Raw genomic sequence first — 15,641 nt, 5'->3', positions numbered from 1 at the left:
CTACTACTACTACTACTACTACTACTACTACTACTACTACTACTACTACTACTACACAGGCTCTGCTCCCCCCCAGGTTCAGAAACCACAAGAGAACTCAGGGGAAGCAGCCAGCTCTTCAGCTTGTGGCTGAGTCCATTAAGGCAGGATGGCAAAGGTCACGCACCCCCTCCAGAGCTCCTGCGAATCCACGGACCCTTGCTTGGGAATCCCTCAAGTGGATTGGAATAGCATTATTTAGCATGCGTGATAGCTCCCAATGAGTTTTCCTGACTTCCCACGCTGTTGCCAGGCTGATTCTGCCTCCCATTGAGAGGTTTCCAGTCCAGCCCAAGAGCTCCTGGACCATTTACGCACTGGAGATTTCATGCTGGGCTGCAAGCTGTAGTTTTAGTCGTGGCAGGTTGCCCCACCTGTTCCCGCATTTGCCCCGGTGTGCCTCATCTGCCCCCAATTTGTGCTCCTGCATGGGAACTGGGGCAGTGAGGTTCCCAGTGAATAAATGGTCCTGGCCTTCTGTATTCAGAGAACCTGTGCTTACTTTCTCTACAAAGCTGGTACCTGGAGCAAAATCTGATAATCTTGGATTGTGTTTTTCCCCGCTGTTTTCTTTTGGAAAAAAGAAAATATACCGCAGACCTCAAGGTTAGAGCCCTGAAGGATGTGGACATCCCAAAGAGGGTATTTTTTGGTTTGGGGGCGATAAGATCGCGTTTGTAATGCTGGAATGCATAGTTTTGTAGGTTCGGCGGTGTTTACCTTGTGGGGTGTCCATGCCTCTGCAGGATGGAGGGCAGCAGTTGCCGTGAGAATAATTTGCCTTGCACGTCTCCTAGCATGCCTGATCTGCCTGTAGATTTGACTATGACTATATCACTCGAAGGAAGCTGATTGCAGAATATGCTTTGAGCTTTCTACCCTACAAGGTATGTGCCAGCGTGGCGTAGTGGTTAAGAGCGGCAGCTTCTAATCCGGTGAGCCGGGTTTGATTCCCCTCTCCTCCTCCTCCATATGCAGCTGTCCGGGTGACCTTGGGCAAGTCACAGCCCTGATAGTGCTGTTCTGACCTAGCAGTCCTATCAGAGCTCTCTCAGCCCCACGTACCTCACAGGGTGACTTTTGTAGGGAGAGGAAGGGAAGGTGTCAAGCAGCAACCTGGGTTATCTTGTCTCTCCTTCTCTTCCCTCTAGAGCAGGGTAGTCAAACTGTGGTTCTCCAGATGTCCATGGACTACAATTCCCATGAGCCCCTGCCAGCAAATGCTGGCAGGGGCTCATGGGAATTGTAGTCCATGGACATCTGGAGGGCCGCAGTTTGACTACCCCTGCTCTAGAGGTAGGGATGGGTGGGGGAGAGGTGCGGGGTGTTACGCCATGTGGTCTGCATTAATGTGTTTCTGTATCCATTTTTAATGTAGTTTTAATGGGTTTTTAATTTTGTAACCCGCTATGTGCTGGTTTGGGAGTGGCGGGCAATAATTAAATTAAACAAACAAACAAATAAATAATAATGCAATTGTAAGCCGCTTTGTGACTCCTTTGGGCAGAGAAAAGCGAGGTATAAAACCAACTCTTCTTCTTCCTCTCTTTCTTCCTTTCTCTGAGTTCACCTTGACCAGGACATTCTGGAACCGGTTTTAAAATCAGATTTGAATAGAGAAGCCCAACTTGAGCATTTTGTGGATTAGCAAACCAAAAGGATATGGTGATAAGATCCCTACAACCTGTTCCATGCCCTGGCTGTGGCATATCGTACTGGTGGACGTTTCCAAGGGCAGCCCCAAGTAGAATGCATTGCAGTAATCTAATCTAGATGCAACCAGGGCATCTGTAGCTAGTTATTACCGGTGCCTACAGATCTTTAAAGTTTCACCTTCTAAGCTCAGGTGTACGGAAGCATCCCTCTGTTTCATTAAGTAATGAAAACAAAGCCATTTCTTGCATGTTCCTGGCCGGAGCACAAGGATTCTTCTGCGGGGTTGATTTCCCTGCATCCTGTCCCAATGTGAACCAGGGTTGCCATGACAAGGATGTTGGATTCTCGCCGTGTACCATGCTTTTATGTCTTAACAGATGGAGAGGGCCTCGGTTTTGACCTCAGCCCACACTCCGGCAATTCCGCACTAAACAAGCCCGTGCTGAAGGGCAAGCACGTTAATTGAAACGCATGCGGAGCACCAAGCGTACCGTCGAAAACCTCCACGGTTGGAGGATCCGTGTCATGTCCGCTGCTATGGGAATTGAAGCCGACAGGGGTTGGCAGGGGAAACAAATTGGGGCGCGGAGGGGGGGGGAATGGGTATTAGAGCAGGCAGGACGATGAAATCAGCCCCCACCCAGAAAAAAAAAAGAAGAGGAGAAACCTTCCAGAAAGGGAACAGATTTTGAGTCCAGTGGCACTTTAAGACCCAACAAATTCTAGGTCTAAGAATTCTCGTCCCCAGAATTAAACATCGTGGGTTTTAAAGGTGCCCCAGGACTTCAGTTTTGTTCTGTTGCTTCAGACCAAATCAGTAGCCTACCTGCCTCTATCTTCCAGAAATGGGGTGCTTGGGGCGTGCATAAGGCAGTGTTTCCCAACCTTTGGGTCACAAAGCTTGGTTAGTGGTTTGTGGGCTTGCCCTTCCATCATGGCTGCCTCTGCTCTCTCAATGGCTCTTTTTTGTCTTTTGGACAAGTGCTGTCCCTGGAAACAGTCTCATCCATCTGTTCCGCATAATATTTTTCTGGAAAGCGCTTGGAGGAAGAGTCTGTCTCATGGCTTAAGTGCCACTCAGCGCTTAACACCCACTCAGGGTGGCTGTCCCGCCCCTGAGTGCTTCTTCCTCCTCCAACTGTCTGTCAGTCCTGTCAGTCCAGCAGCCAGCCAATCGCCTTCCATCCCCCGCCCCTGACCACCCCTCCTCCTTCCACTTCCCTCCGAGGCTCGGAGGCTGCAGATCCTTGCCGCATGAGAGCTGCCCCTGCCGTGAGTTTCCTGACAGCTGCCTGCAGCCTTTACAGGCCCTGGGCAGAGGGGGAGGCCATCTGCAGAGTTCTTCCTCCACCACCACCCCCATCTAGCGCCGGTTATATTCCTGAATGCAGCAGGCTTGGCCCCTAGTGTCATACGTAAGTTCAGGGTTCCCTAACCGTTTGGAGCCTGTGGTGCCATTGGGGAGTGCTGGGTGCAAACACAAAAATGGTGGTCGTTGTTCCAGGAAAACTGCACATTCTTCAGGGAAAAGTAAGGTTTTTTGGGGGGGAAATTGGGAGAGTTGGCTGGTCCCATTTTGCAAGTACAAGGAAGATACCAATGAGAAGGGCAATGAGAAGGCCTCAGCTTCCTCATAGGGTGTCTGTTGTGCAGAGAGGACGGGAAGGCGATTGTATGCCACTTTGAGACTCCTTTGGGTAGTGGAAAGCAGGGTATAAAACCCAACTATTCTTCTTCTTCTTCTTCTTCTTCTTCTTCTTCTTCTTCTTCTTCTTCTTCTTCTTCTTCTTCTTCTTCTTCTTCTTCTGTCGGCTAACGAGCCTGTGACATTTTCTCCAGAATCTGAAACATGCTAATTATTTGAGATATATTCTGGTTTAAAAACAAATTAATTAACTTGGGCATGGTCTCCCCCACACTCACCTCGCCCACATTTCAAGTAATTATTTACCTTCGATTTTCACCGCTGAACTTGGGCCGTTTGCATAAAAGGACCGTCATGAAAATGCATCCCATCCTTTGAAGCCTGCTTCGTATATTAATCAGCAATGCCTCTTGTTTTTTTGCGGGGGGAGAACAAAGAGCCGTTTTTCAAGTGCCAGCATTTCAAAGCTGGGTAGAAATACTTCTAAAACCATATTTTATTAGTTGAAGATGAAGGAGTTTGACCGGCTGGCTCATTTACTTGGGGAGAAATTGCAGCGGTGGGGAGAAGCAACACAGGAAGTGACATCACCTTGGTGTCGGGCTGCCATCTCTGTTGACCGAAGAGGGGGAACCCTGCCCATAGCTGCCATCTCCCTGCAGTAATCGGGGTGGGTGGGTGGGGTGGAATATGGCATGAAAAATGAAGGGGCACCAAGAACACCCTAGTGTGATGACATGCCTAACAGTAAACATGGAAGTGATGTCAGCATCTCACTAGTGATGCCAGGGACACTCTGGTATTTGAGCAAAAGTTTATGGTAAAACCATAGAGATTTGCCCAATTACCAGAGAGGCCATTGCCACTCTCAGTGTATGTCAGAAGTGATATTGCCACCTAGGTCACCGGGTTGCTAGCCTGGTCCTCCCTTATGGTGACCCCAGCAAAGGGACTTTCAAGGCAAGGGAGAAGCAAAGGTGGTTGGCAGAACCTTCCTCTGCAGAACCTTCCTTGGTGGTCTCCCTTTCACATAAAGCCTAGCTTGGCCTCCAGCTTATGTTTACCTCACCTGCTTCTGGGGTAACAGGAGGCTATGTCAACAAAGACACATCCTAAGAAGCAGTGGTCCCCCAACCTTTTTCAGGCCGGGGACCGGGGGTTGGGAGGCGCGGGTGCTGGCATACTGGCGGGTGCAAACACGCAGCTCCACGCCTGCACGTTTGCACACGCCAGCTCACACACCTCCCCTACCCCCCCCCCCCGCAGTGTGGTGCTCGCTATGGGAATTGTAGTCCATGGACATCTGGAGGGCCGCAGTTTGACTACTCCTGGTTTAGGACATCTGGAGGGCCGCAGTTTGACTACCCCTGGTTTACGGTTTCGGCCACCGTGAGAGCAGTGGGGGAGGGACACCCTGAAGACTGCATGGCAATTTGCATACGTGGCTCATGAATATGTACGCCACTGCTAAATGGCCTGTTGTTGTCACCGAACTGGAAAACAAAACCCCGAAAGGGGTGATTTAAAACCTTCCCCCTCCCCCCTCATTCACATCATCAGGGCTAGCTCCAGGGCGGTGGAACGGAAGAGACAGAGCACTGTAATAATATTTGCTCTCGTTATGAAGATTGATTTTTAATTAAAATCAATTATTTTTTAAATTAAAACAAGGGCGGGGATGCGCTCTGGTGTTTCTGAGAATTCAAGGCGGTTTCCTTGAAGCGGACGGGGTTCTTGTCGATCCGTCACAAAGGGATGAAGGAAGGAAGGGAGGAATGTTCCCACGTCACTGTAGTTTAAAGCAGAAGTGACACAGGGACAGTCTAGCATTTACATTTTATTTAAATACAGTTGGTATTTATTTAAGTGCATTGTCCTAGCCTCTTGTGGTGCAGAGTGGTAAGGCAGCAGACATGCAGTCTGAAGCTCTGCCCATGAGGCTGGGAGTTCGATCCCAGCAGCCGGCTCAAGGTTGACTCAGCCTTCCGTCCTTCTGAGGTCGGTAAAATGAGTACCCAGCTTGCTGCTTGGGGGTAAACGGTAATGACTGGGGAAGGCACTGGCAAACCACCCCGTATTGAGTCTGCCATGAAAACGCTGGAGGGCGTCACCGCCAGGGTCAGACATGACCCAGTGCTTGCACAGGGGATACCTTTACCTTTACCTTTACCTTTAAGTGCATTGTATTTATTTATATACAATAAATAAATAAATATATTTCTCTAAAAACCTTTATGATTTTACCATAGAATTTTGCAGAAAGCTGGAGTGTCCCCATGTCACTTCCAGTTTCAAGCGGAAGCGACGCGGGGACAGTCTAGCATTTCTCTAAAGAAACCCTCTATGGTTTTGCCATAGAATTTGTGCAGAAAGCTAAGAGCATCCCCACGTTTAAACCAGAAATGTCATAGGTGTGCTGATGCGCCAGGTCTTTTCTTCTCGCCCTACTTCCATGTGCTGAGAGCACTGGCTGGGGTTCAAGGGAGGTCCTGGGAGCCCCCAGGGTGCCTACCTCAAAAGACTGTCGTCTTTGCCTGGTCTTGCGCAATCGAGGGTCGTCCGTCACCACATTGGTGTTGTGCGGCAAAGTGGCTCATTGTCACAAGTGAGCAGATGGCATCAGGAAAAGCAGGCTGCCGATTCAGTCGCGGACGGGAGGGAGAGATTCACAGAACGCCGTTTGCAGGTACGGAGCAAGTGACTGATGTTTATTGAGTCTGTAAGTTCGTTTTATTTGAGCTTTCATTTAATTTTGGTTTGCTGTTCACAAGCCGCGTTGTGTCAGAGATTTACAGTTTGGGCTGGGCTGTCAGGTTGTGCTCTTGTGGTAATCATCAAACAGCCGTTTTTTGGAAAGGTGGCTGGCTCCGCTCGCAGTGGCGTAAATCCAACCGCCTTCTGCACCGGTCACATAATAGGGACTGGAGAGCATTCCTGTTACGGATCTTCTGTACATGCAAAAGAACGCCCAACTGGGCTGTGGTCCCATTCCCCGTGTTCAGCAGAAAGGCATTGCAGCAGTGAAGGACCCTAAATGCTGCTCCCTTTGCCTGGTTTGCAACTGGAGGCCTTGGGAGAGTTTGAACCTATAGACTCCTCAAGGAATAAATTCCTTTAAGAGCCCTTTGCTCATCTTGAACTAGAAGGCCTCCCTTATTAATCAGGGGCATCTGCCAGTCTTTACACTGAGAAGGAGAGGGGTAAAGAGACCTTTGTTCATGTCTGGAACTTGGAGATGGTGCTGGACCAGGAAAGCTTACGCAAAGGCCTCTCACACTGTTCCCATTGGGCAAGTGGGAAGAGCCATTTTTGTGCATGCCTTGGAAGAAGAGAGAAAACGAGAAGAGAATGAACAAGGGGGTCATGTCTTGAAGTAGTAAGCGGCATGGAATGATACGTTCTCTGCCAAGGCCTCTCCCAAACTTCACATTAAGGGAGAGAGGGTTAAAGAGCCCTTTGCCCACATCTTGATTAGGAGCGGTCCCTGAATAATGTGCTCGTGTCTTAAAAGAGGAGGCTAGACTGAGCATTGCGAACTGTGCCAAACTGTGTATCGCTGTTCACAAAAGGGTGTGTGTGTGTGTGTTAAAGCAGTGGTCCGCAACCTTTTCTATGCTGCGGACCGGTGGTGGCGGGGAGGGCACTCCCGCGCATGCGCGCATACGTGGCCGGGGTCGTGCATGCGCACTTGTGCCATGCACTGCCACAAATGTGCACGTGCGGCACTCCCACGCATGCACGCATGCGCGGGAGTGCCGCACATGCACGTTTGCGGCCACACATGGTGCAAACGCGCATGCGTGACCCGGCCGCGCATGCGTGGGAGTGCCGCGGTCCGGTTGATTGGGGGCCAAAGTGTTAAAGCATCTTTTGCTTCAGTCTTCATTCAAGCAAGAGCAAGTCATTGGGAGGCATTCGGCCTTCAGCTCTTGCCATGAACTCCCTGTTAAAAAATTTAGTGCCCAGCCTGGGCTCGGTTTTGCCGCCTCGTAACGAAAAATGTGCTGCCCAGCGCAGCCCTCGTTAAAGTCGATATATGCGCGCAGAGTTTGCGTGGGCGCGTGCTCGTATGTTTACAGCTCCGCCGTTTTCTTATTATATCTATTATCGGGAGCATTCTTATTTTCCCAAATCGCTGTTTATGATACCAACACAACAAGGGAGGGGGGGGGGGCGGGGAAACCAGAGCCGACTTCGCCAGCCCAATAAATAGCCTTACGAACCTCGCCGTATCCTTGGGAGTCGGCCGGTGTTCATGAATCATGGCTTTCTGTTTAATTTTATGTAGTTATTTAAATTTATTCCCTGCTCTAGCCCGTAGCCGTAGGGTAACTCGGAGTATTGGAGGGGGAAGGGGAAAAAATCCTTGGCTTGTGCAGTAAGGGACTTCGCTACACCCGCTATTCATGAAACACATTGATTAGCCTCGTGCCAAAAAGGCAATTAAGTGTGGCTCATCAAAAATGCCCTTCATGTCGGGGACTGTCATGGTTTAAAAGTGTTGGCCGGGCAATGTTCAGAGGCAAAGAACCTGATTGTGAGTTGTGTGTGTGTGTATGTAAAGTAGCGTGTATCTTAAGAGGAACTAAAGAGCCTGTTGATGCGGGTGAAGGAGGAGAGTGCAAAAGTTGGCTTGAAACTCAACATCAAGAAAACGAAGATCATGGCATCCGGCCCACTCAATTCCTGGCAAATAGATGGGGAAGAAATGGAGGTAGTGACAGATTTTATTTTCCTGGGCTCCAAGATCACTGCAGATGGGGACTCTTGCAAAGAAATTAAAAGACGCTTGCTCCTGGGGAGGAAAGCTATGGCAAATCTAGACAGCATCCTAAAAAGCGGAGACATCACCCTGCCAACAAAAGTGTGTTTAGTCAAGGCTATGGTATTCCCAGTTGCAATGTATGGCTGCAAAAGTTGGACCATAAGGAAGGCCGAGCGTCAAAGAATTGAGGCTTTTGAACTCTGATGATGAAGAAGATTCTTGTGAGTCCCTTGGACTGCAAGGCGAACAAACCTGTCAGTCCTAGAGGAGATCAACCCTGACTGCTCTTTAGAAGGCCAGATCCTGAAGATGAAACTCAAATACTTTGGCCACCTCATGAGAAGGAAGGACTCCCTGGAGAAGAGCCTAATGCTGGGAGCGATGGAGGGCAAAAGAAGAAGGGGATGACAGAGAATGAGGTGGCTGGATGGAGTCACTGAAGCAGTAGGTGCAAACTTAAATGGACTCCTGGGAATGGTAGAGGACAGGAAGGCCTGGAGGATCATTGTCCATGGGGTCGCGATGGGTCGGACACGACTTCGCACCTAACAACAACAACAAAATGTAAAGCACCATCAAGTTGATAACCAAATGGCTAAATTAGGTTCCTTTGTCGTCCCAAGAATCACACGGAGAGATTTTACACTTTTTATAATTTGTACTGCAGCAGTAATATAGATGCAGGGGCATGGCCCAAATCTGTGTGCAGGACAAAGGATTGCGTGAGACTTTATAATATTCCACTTAAGGCAGGAGAAGATGATGTCCTTTGGGTCAAACCCATATCCTGGGGTCTCCACCCCTTGTACATCCCCCAGGGCCAACCCATTACCATTATGCTAAGTCACCGGAAAGAGGTTACAAAAGTTCTCTTCTTAATATAAACAAAACTGCATCCGGCCTTGAGAACAGAACATATCAGATACAGTCAAGAACAAGTTTCTGGGCCTTCTGTTACGAAACGGTCTGGTACACCAAGCTTCTCTTTACAGAACAATCATTAAAAAAAATATTATTTCACCCCTTATTCCATCAAAGTTACAGATGACTGACGGTGGCTTTCTCATCCAGGAGTCCGTGAAACCCTGGGGTTTCTTGATAGCTTCCCAGATGGGCGTTAGTTAATTTATTTTTGATGGGGGAGACTTGTCTTGGCAGCAGCATGTGCAAAAAGGAACTAGGAGTCTTAGTAGGCCATACAGTGAACATGAGTCAGCAGTGTGACTCGGTGGCTAAAAAGGCAAATGGGATTTGGGGCTGTATCAAACGGAGTATCGTGTCCAGATCACGGGAGCTGATGGTACCGCTTGTACTCTGCTCTGGTTCGGCCTCACTTGGAGTCCTGTGTTCGGTTTTGGGCACCCCAGTTGAAGAGGGATTTAGACAAACTGGAGCGTGTCCAGAGGAGGGCAACAAAGATGGGGAGGGGTTTGGAGACCAAGACATATGAAGAAAGGCTGGGGGAGCTTGGTCTGTTTAGCCTGGAGAGGAGACAACTGAGAGGGGATCTGATAACCATCTTCAAGTATTTAAAAGGCTGCCATGTAGAGGATGGAGCAGAGTTGTTCTCTCTTGCCCCGGATGGATGGACCAGAACCAGTGGGATGAAATTAATGTAAAAGAAATTCCGTCTAAACATCCGGAAGAAGTTCCTGACTGTTAGAACGGTTCCTCAGTGGAACAGGCTTCTTCGGGAGGTGGTAGTTCTCCATCTTTGGAGATTTTTAAGCAAAGGCTGGATAGCCATCTGATGGAGAGGCTGATTCTGTGAAGGTTCAAGGGGGTGGCAGGTGACAGTGCATGAGCGATTGGGATGTGAGTGTCCTGCATAGTGCAGGGGGTTGGACTAGATGACTCAGGAGGTCCCTTCCAACTCTATGATTCTATGATTCTAAATGGCTGCTTTGGAGGGTGGGCTTCATAGCATTGGACTCCATAAGTCCCACCCACTCCTGGCTCCACCCCCCAAAGTCTCCAGGTATTTCCCAACCCCGAGTTGGCAACCAAGGCTTGGCAGAACAACTCTACCCTGCTTTTCTCCCCAGTAGGAGCCCAAATTGGCCTACATCATTCTCTTCCCCACGTTATCCTTACAACATCCCTACAAGGTAGCTTAAGCACAGACGGTGCCACTGGTCCAAGGTCATGCAGCAAGCCACCATGGCACAGTAGAGATTCGGACCCGAACCTCCCAGACATTCTTAACCACCACATAATTTTTGATATGTTCACCGTAACTCCATGCCTCGCCGTATTGACGTTTGGGTCTAACAGAGGCAGAAAGATTCCGAGTTCCGTGGAAGAAGGAGAGCCAGTCTGGTGTCGCGGTTAAAAGGAGCAGCCTCTAATCTGGAGAGCCGGGTTTGCTTCCCCACCCCTCCTCCACAGGCAGCTGGCTGGGTGACCTTGGACTAGTCACAGTCCTGTTAGAGCTGCTCGCACAGAACAGTTCTCTTAGAGCTCTCTCAGCTCCACCCACCTCACCGGGTGGCTGTCGTGGAGAGAGGAAGGGAAGATAATTGTAAGCTGCTTGGAGACTCCTTCAGGTAGTTAAAAAGCAAGGTATAAAAACCAGCTCTTCTTCTTCGACCTGAAAACGGCTGTTGTTACCTTGATCCGTATTGTTGTGGCGATGGTGGTTTTGTTCTATTTTTGCTGCTGTTAATGATGATGATGAAGATGAAACTCAAATATTTTGGCCACCTCATGAGAAGGAAGGACTCCCTGGAGAAGAGCCTAATGCTGGGAGAGATCGAGGGCAAAAGAAGAAGGGGATGACAGAGAATGAGGTGGATGGATGGAGTCACTGAAGCAGTCGGTGCAAACTTAAATGGACTCCGGGGAATGGGAGAGGACAGGAAGGCCTGGAGGATCGTTGTCCATGGGGTCGCGATGGGTCGGACACGACTTCGCACATAACAACAACAACAAATGATGATGATGAGAAGATGGATTTTGCATTTACCTAAAGGGCAAGCCGATACCCAGCCACAAATCAGTTGGTGTGAGCAAAATCCTTGAAAGATACGACAGAAAAGATTTAAGGAGAGAAAGCACCTGCGAAATTCAGCCTGCGAGGAGGGGAGGGGAAGGGTGGAGAGACACAAGCTAATAAATCTCCCAAAAAATAATCTAAAACTCAGATATTCCGCCAGAAAAGGCAACCTGGAAAGGAGGAATGGCAAAAGAGACCTTGGGGGTTTTGTCAGACAGCACATATAATATATATAAGCTCAAAACCTTCCTCAGATGACAAAAAAGGGCAAATGTGATTTGAGGCAAAATGAGCACATAAGAAAACAGTGTGGCTCCTTCCGCAGGGGAGGTGAAATCCCCCCCTCTGCTCGGCTAGCAGGGAGGCTCTTGGGGGCCCGAGACGGATGCTGACAAATTGGAGAAGATGCCAGCGGTGGCGGTGGTTAAAAGAAAAAATCATTACAGGGTTGGAAGAGAAATCGGGGAGGGGAGACGGAGCCCCCGAAGAAGACAGGCCTCTCTGATGGTATCTCAAGGCGTTAACAGCAGAGGTGTTTGGTTGGCTTTTTTTCATGGGCAGTCTCCCGCCCACCCACCCACCCGTTTTGCCATTGTGAGACTAGCCAATTTGGTGTAGTGGTTAGGAATGCGGACTTCTAATCTGGCAAGCCATGTTTGATTCCCCGCTCCCCCACATGCAGCCAGCTGGGTGACCTTGGGCTCGCCACGGTGCTGATAAAGCTGTTCTGACTGAGCAGTGATATCAGGGCTCTCTCAGCCTCACCCACCCCAGAGGGTGTCTGTTGTGGGCAGAGGAAAGGGAAGGCGACTGTAAGCCGCTTTGAGTCTCCTTCGGGTAGGGAAAAGCGGCATATAAGAACCAACTCTTCTTCTTCTTCTTCTTCTTCTTCTTCTTCTTCTTCTTCTTCTATCTTCCTTCTTCCTTCTTCTTCTTCTTCTTCTTCCATCTTCCTTCTTCCTTCTTCCTTCTTCTTCTTCTTCTTCTTCTTCTTCTTCTTCCTTCTTCCTTCTTCCTTCTTCTTCTTCTTCTTCTTCTTCCATCTTCCTTCTTCCATCTTCCATCTTCTTCTTCTTCTGCTTCTTCTTCTCCATCTTCCATCTTCTTCTCCATCTTCCTTCTTCTTCTTCTTCTTCTGCTTCTGCTTCTTCCATCTTCTTCTTCTGCTTCTGCTTCTTCCATCTTCCATCTTTCTTCTTCTTCTTCTTCCTCTTCCTCTTCTTCTTCTTCTTCTTCTTCTTCTTCTTCTTCTTGAAACTTTCAGGAGAGGCCAAAGAATGACAGAAAGGGACTTAGGTTCACATGGTAAACGTTTCAAAGACCGTGCTAGATCGTCGGAGTCCTGACGATGCACGGGGAGGAATTTCAAGCCCTGGCAAGAATTGGGAAGAGTAGAGAGCTCCCCAGAAGATGGGCCTAGAGTTCAGCGAGATCTGAACATGCTGGGGAAACGGGCAGATGACAACAAGATGCCATTCAATGAGGAGAAGAGCAGAGGCCTACAACTGGGTCAGAAAAATGAGAAGCAAGCATGCTGCATGGGAGAGACACTTCTGGGGAGCCATGTGTGCAAATGAGATCTTGGGGTACTCATGGTATTACAACTCATCTCCAGATGACGGAGATCCTTCACCTGGAGAAAGGTGAGCAGATAGTGTGATGGGGCAGTAAAGGAGGCGAATGCAGGCTTCAGCTGAATTGGCTGGGGCATCTCATCGAGATTGCAAGATGTCATAGTCCCGCTGCATAGTGTGTTGGTCAGACCCCACCCGGAGTCCTGTGTGCAGTTCTGGAGGCCTCACTTCAAAAAGGGAAGGAGGGAGGGAGGGAGGGAGTGAAGGATGTGAAAGGTGGTCACTTGGATGAGGGCCAGGAGCGATTCCTGTTGGCATCAGAGGAGAGGACCCACAGTAATGGGTTTAAACTACGTGTAGAACGGCACCAGCTAGATATCAGGGTGGGGAATTTTCACAGAGTAGTTCAGCCGTGGAATGGGCTGCCTAAGGAGGTGGTGAGCTCCCCCTCACTGGTGGCCTTCAAGCAGGGGCTGGACAGATCCTTCTCCTCGATGCTTGAGGTGGATCCTGCACTAAGCAGGGGGTGGGACTAGATGGCCTGCATGGCCCCTTCCCACTCTAGGATTCTAGGAGTCTAATTCAGCCGTGGAAGGGGCTGCCTAAGGAGGTGGGGAGCTCCCCCTCACTGGCAGTCTTCAAGCAGCGGCTGGAAAGATCCTTCTCCTGGATGCTTGAGGCTGATTCTTCCTTGAGCAGGGAATTCGACTAAATGGCCTGTCTGGCCCCTTCCCACTCTAGAATGAGTTGATCTTAATTGAAGGAAACATCCAGTTAACACAGCGAGAGAAACACCTTTAGGAATTTCCCAAGGTTTACTATCAGCTGTATTCTGTGGCCGAGTCTTTCCCCATCTGGTGTGTTCACAGGCCGGTCATGCAGGGATCCCATTTTCTAGCTTTTTCAAAAAAAAAAAAACAATAAAAATTAAAGCCGGTTAACGAAAGCCCAGTCCTGAGGAATAGGATCGTGACGCCATTAGAACCTTGGATGCTTCAAGTGCCGTTGACTTCCCTTTAGCTAGTAACTGTTTATCTGACTTTATATTGATGGGTGGAACGGCCTCACTTCAAAATTATTTCTCATTAATACAGGGCGGGCGGGGGGGGGGGGCGGAGGTGGTGAGTTTCTCTCCTGCTAATTCCTGTGCAGGCTTTCTCAGAATAAATTGCGATCCTGATAGCCCGTTTCCTAAGAGAGGATTTTAGTTTTGCAATATTGACTTATAGCTGCCACATAATGAGTGTGCCTTGTACAGGATCAGACCCTTGGTCTTCTTAGCCCTGTGCTGTCTATTTCTAGGGCAGTGGCTGCCCGGCGTCTCTCACACAGCACGGCCTCTCTTGAGAGACGGAAGATTGAATTGAGGAGGATTTTTTTGCATTAAAGTGTTTTGCTGTGCCACAATGCTGAGGTTACCCTCGTCCTAAAGATGGGAGATGTTAGGTTGCATTTCACCAAGTGTACTACAAAATCAGAAGTAGAATTACGTGGAATCTGAGCCAAGAACCAGTGTCTGCCTCTGAAGATGTTGGCATAGGAGTCACCTGGTGAGAGGACTCCTTCCTTCCTTCCTCCCTCCCTCCCTCCCTCCCTCCCTCCCTCCCTCCCTCCCTCTCTTTTTTCTCCCCTTTCCTTACTCTCCTTTTTCCTTCCTCCCTCCCTCCCTCCCTCCCTCCCTCCCTCCCTCCCTTCCTTCCTTCCTTCCTTCCTTCCTTCCTCCCTCCCTCCCTCCCTCCCTCCCTCCCTCTCTTTTTTCTCCCCTTTCCTTATTCTCCTTTTTCCTTCCTTCCTTCCTTCCTTCCTTCCTTCCTTCCTTCCTTCCTTCCTTCCTTCCTTCCTTCCTTCCTTCCTTCCTTCCTTCCTTCCTTCCTTCCTTCCTTCCTCCCTCCCTCCCTCCCTCCCTCCCTCCCTCCCTCTCTTTTTTCTCCCCTTTCCTTATTCTCCTTTTTCCTTCCTTCCTTCCTTCCTTCCTTCCTTCCTCCCTCCCTCCCTCCCTCTTTTTCTGACATGTCCCATTTTGAAATATCTCCTCTTGCCTCCATCGTACTCGGAAGGAGTGCTCTTTTTGCCTGTTTGGCCGCAGAGCTGGGTGTCACGTTGATGATCAGCTTATGGGACAGTAGGGGCGGGGGCTGCCTCTTCCTGTCCTCCGTTCATCAGCTTCCTGGGCCATATTGACTTTTCACTGGGCCGGTGTCCGTCTGTCTATTGGAGGACACGATTTGTTCCGTTAAGTTCTGAGCTGGTTCTCCGCATCGTCCATGTGCCCTGTTCTGCAATCAATTTCCCGGGGCCAAAACTTATCGAGAGGGTCACCGTTGAGACCGGCGACCGCTGTGAACTCCCTTTGCGGATAATGTCCCCCGCACCATAATTGAGATTGTTTTGGTGTAAAACGGACTCTCTCTCTGCCAGCCCACCCCTTGTTCTCTGCCGTCACCGTTATTATTGTTGTATCTGTTTTAATATGGGCTGATCCAATCGTTCGCGGTTGGCAAAGACACTTCAGATTGGTTTGGACTTCTCTACAGCCGATCGATGGCGTTAATTAAAACGTCCCCCAGCAAAATGGCAGGGGGGGCGGACAGGGGCCTGGCATATTGTCACTAGGAGATCATGGTCTGTTTGGATTACTGGCAGATTTTAAAAACACACACTCCATTACGGGGGCGGGGGACTCATAGCAGCGTGTGTTGAATTGTTACCTCTTTGCAATTTTTTTCAGTTGCCATTTCTGCTTGTTTTTGGGGCTCACATGCAGCTGCCTCATAGAGAATCCAACCACTGGCCCGTCAAAATCGATTTTGCCTATGCATATTGGCTGGGGCTCTCCATGGTCTCAGGTGGAGGTATATTTCCTGGTGCTTTTAGCTGGAGATGCCAGAGAATCAACCTTGGAACTTCTGTATGCGAAACACAGGCTCTACCCCTGGGCCTTAGCCCCTCCTCAATCTTCTATTTGAG

General features: G+C 49.4%; 1 protein-coding gene across 13 annotated transcripts in view; it reads left to right on the top strand.

Annotated features, from left to right (window-relative positions):
• The window catches only part of TENM4 (teneurin transmembrane protein 4), a 1,513,397-nt gene that overhangs the window by 894,420 nt on the left and 603,336 nt on the right, over positions 1–15,641 (top strand). The gene's annotated exons all lie outside the window — the stretch shown is intronic.

Source organism: Paroedura picta, chromosome 6 (genome assembly GCF_049243985.1).
Source record: "Paroedura picta isolate Pp20150507F chromosome 6, Ppicta_v3.0, whole genome shotgun sequence".
Taxonomy (NCBI): domain Eukaryota; kingdom Metazoa; phylum Chordata; class Lepidosauria; order Squamata; family Gekkonidae; genus Paroedura; species Paroedura picta.
Note: the sequence above shows the minus strand (reverse complement) of the source record. Positions and strands in the feature narration are given on the sequence as shown.